A 4,074-nucleotide genomic window follows, 5' to 3' on the forward strand; every position below is an offset into this window, starting at 1 on the left:
CAGATATATCATCAAGTCTATCCTCACCTGATAAACAATTACTAATGATTAATAAAGAGGATCCTGTTACTGTACTGGGTGGAGCTTTAGAGACAAGCCACTCCCTCTACACCGACTTACAGTACATGTACAAGAACTGATTGCATGTCTCCATTATTATTTTTTAAATTTATTGCAAACAGAAATGTAATTTTTGTTATATGCCTTTACTACCATTTGAAATGTATTGTGACAGTTTTTAATTACAATGATGTGCCATTTTAAATATTAATAACCTATAAACAATAACCATGGCAATGACGAAATTAAAATGGGGAAGTCTCTAATCCCTGTCTGTGTATAATATTTATGATTGGAATCAGCTCTACATTCAGAAAACATATTGCAGCATTTTTATTTTGATAGCTCATGCATATGGTCCATGACCAAATTTTGAAAAAACCCAGTTTGATCATAGAGCAACTCAAACTTTCTATGTAAATTAAAAAATTATAATAAAAAATGGAAAATTCTGTTCTGGCCATTAAAAGCATCTTTAAAAATTCATAATAAATTCAGTTTTGATTGGAATCAGCTTAAACTTTCTACACAACATAAAACATGTATGTGTATCAGGAAAAAATTATTAAAATAGAGAACTATCACCTTTTAATTCATAGTAAAATTTGGTTAAAGACTCTGTACTATAGTACAGGACTTAGGCTCAATTTTTGAGTCACTTTTTAAAATTCGTAAAAAAATCTAAATTTGATCAAAATCAGCTTAAATTTTTTATGCAACTTAAAAACATGTATGTTTATCAGAAAAATTATAAAAATGGAGATTACTTACCTAGCAATTTTTCTATGAAATTTTGGCCAAAGACCATGAATCTTGCCCTTTGTTCTATTCATCATGTAATTCATTGTCATCTAGCTTAGACTATGGATAGTAGTACACCACATCATATAGATATAACTAATGGGGAGAACAAGCTACATTAATTAGATACAGTATGGTAAATGTATGCATCAATTACAATAAGCTTACAAGTACGAAGATTTATGACAAAATGCTTAAGATTGAGTGTTCTAGCAAGATTTTCGTTTCTTAGTACTAACACGTGACAACACGTGGAGGCTAAATGAGGTAGGAGTGGTAACTAGTAATGAATAATTAATAAGTTGCTGCAGACAAGGAATGCCTGCTTCTTCATTTGCTCTTTCACTTGCTGTCCTTATCCTATTATTATTGGTTGCTAGTAATGAAGGAGCAACAGGAGGAGGAGTATGTACTGAAGGATTCATGGACTTGAGTCTACTAGTAGCTAAAGCAGCTACACCAGTTGGTTCACTAGCTGATAATACTTTAGCTGAGGGCAATGAAGGAAGATGGATCATTAGTTATAATACATCCAATTGCAGTACTGCTGCTGTAACAGAAGTTCTTCTTGGAGTTGATATCAGATCAGAATATGGAAATAGGAACAAGTATCCTAGCATTGACATATGGCAATTAAGGCAATACCAAAGTGGTTACTATTACCAAAATCCTGTCACTATTCCTATTGTACTGTCTCCTGATAATATCACTACCAATGGAGAATATCGTTATGTTCTTCCTACTCCTTTTAGTGTCAGTGGCAGTAATTATAATACTTACAGACTAGGAGTGTATCAACCTGAAGATGATTCAAGTGTTGTTAGACTTTACAATGCAACCACTAGCAGCACAGAAAGAGTTGGAAGAGTAAGAGCAGGGTCAATAATGGGTGATCAATATATAAAAATAACTGGTTCAAATATAGAAATTGACTTAATAGAAACAACTGATGTTTTTATGGTACATCTAATAACAAGTATGTAGTAACAATATTACAAATAATTCATTAATTTAAATTTTTTTATCTAGATCCTCCAAACTGCTTTCAAAATGTTTTTACTGAAACTGAAATTAATACAAGCAGTCTATCAGTTACTAATGTAATACCAGTCAATGATACAAGAGCTTTTCCTGATATACAGTTCACATGTAATGGTATTATTACTAACTGGATAATTGGTATTACACAGAATCAGGATACAAGCAAACATTATCCTAACATTTATTTAAAACGTTCTTCTGAACTGATTCATGCACTAACTGTTGATGCTTCTGCTGCTACATCAAGTAATGGTAATGTATATAACTTTACAAGTGATATTGAAGTAGAGTATGGAGATATATTAGTAATCAATGTAACCACTAATAGTAATCCAATGTATTATCAACAATACAATGGACCATTGAATTATGAGCTTGATAGCAGTAATGGATTAATACCATTGGAACATAATGACTATCCACTGATATCAGTTATAACAAGTGAGTTTCTTTAAATATATTTAGTAATTATTTTAATGTCTTTCTTATAGAACCAATTCCTTCAGTTACTGAATTCTCATCTACTATAATAACAATGTTGCCTGACCACTCTACCAGTTTACATTACACTACCTTATTAAGCAGTGCTATCACTACTACCTCACTGACCAACAGTAGCAATATTCCTTACACTACCAGCTACACTACTGCTGCTTCCTTATCAAGCACTACCAATACCTTGTCAAGCAGTGCTATCACTGCTACCTCACTGACCAGCAGTAGCAATATTCCTTACTCTACCAGTGTTGGTTCCTTATCAAGCTCTACCAATACCTTGTCAAGGAGTGTTATAACTACTCCCTTGTTGACCAGTGTAGTGACTGGAACACACATTTTTACAACCAGCAGTAAATTTTTATCATTGAGTACAACAACCACCTCTCCACCATCATCTATTACTGACTCATCTGTCATTAGAAGTACTGAGCCTACAGCACCTAGCAATACAGGAGATGGTAACTCAGCTTTGATAATAGCTGCTGTTGTTGCTACAGTATTAGTATTACTGATAGTTAGTGTTATGGTGATATTAATATTGATAACAATAGCATATAAAAGAAGAAGTAAAGCAACGTTGACTTTTAGAGGTCGCCGTGCCTTACTTGTTAATTCTGTTTATTCTGATGTCACACCAAATGGTAGAGATCTGAGAAATATGAGCAATCCAAATTACCAAGGTAGTTTTATTATTATTATTTATTATGTATATTACTGGCTTTGTCTATTATCCAGTCCTATATGAAGAACCAATACCAGTAATGGATGGAATAGAAGCAGTTTATAGTGACACAAGTGCAATGACTAATGTTGGTAATCCAATGTATGGACAAAAAGGTAACACTATATGTTTTAATGCATCAAGTAATAATAATAATAATAATTTAGGTACTGTGCCATCAGGATACGAAGAACCAGTAGATGTCATTATGAAACAGAAAGTAATCTTACTGTAAACATTTATCAAATAACACAAATGTAGTATTGCTGAAGAACTAATAATGTACATTGTATATAATTATATTATACATTATTAGTAGTTATATTTATATACAATGTACATTATTAGTTCTTCAGCATTGCTACACAAACATCAAGAAACAATCACGAACATGTTATGTATGAATCACTTTCAGTGTATGTTTTTGTACTTTGTTTCCTAACAGAATGCATCAGTTTTTAATGAACTGTATGGACTATTGGAGGAAGCAGCACTATATGTACCCAATGCAGTATGTATTGAAACATCTTTTAATCATTATGTGATAATTAAAATTATTATTAGAGTGAACGTTCTGGAGGACAAAGTGAAGAAATTTACTCCACACTAATAAATGAACAGGTATAAGCCCAGACTGTACAAGTCATATACTGTACAGTACTTATGTCACATATACTGCCTGTAGAATTTTGCAAAATGTTTAGTTAAACCAGCCCAAAAGTGGCTAACGTAGTTTCACTAAACAGTAGATTTTTAAAAGAAAAGTAATCCTCTAAACTGTGTGGTTTTTGACCAGGCCAGTAGTGTTTTGTGTGGCATACAAATTTTGAAGGAATTTACATTCACCAATAAGAATGATTATCATTTATGAAATTTATTAACCATGTAATATTGGTTGTATGGTAATTAACTTATGCTATTCATTGATGTAGTATTCTTCATCTGCAAATTTA

Source organism: Amphimedon queenslandica, unplaced genomic scaffold, assembly GCF_000090795.2.
Source record: "Amphimedon queenslandica unplaced genomic scaffold, v1.1 AMPQUscaffold_11440, whole genome shotgun sequence".
NCBI lineage: Eukaryota > Metazoa > Porifera > Demospongiae > Haplosclerida > Niphatidae > Amphimedon > Amphimedon queenslandica.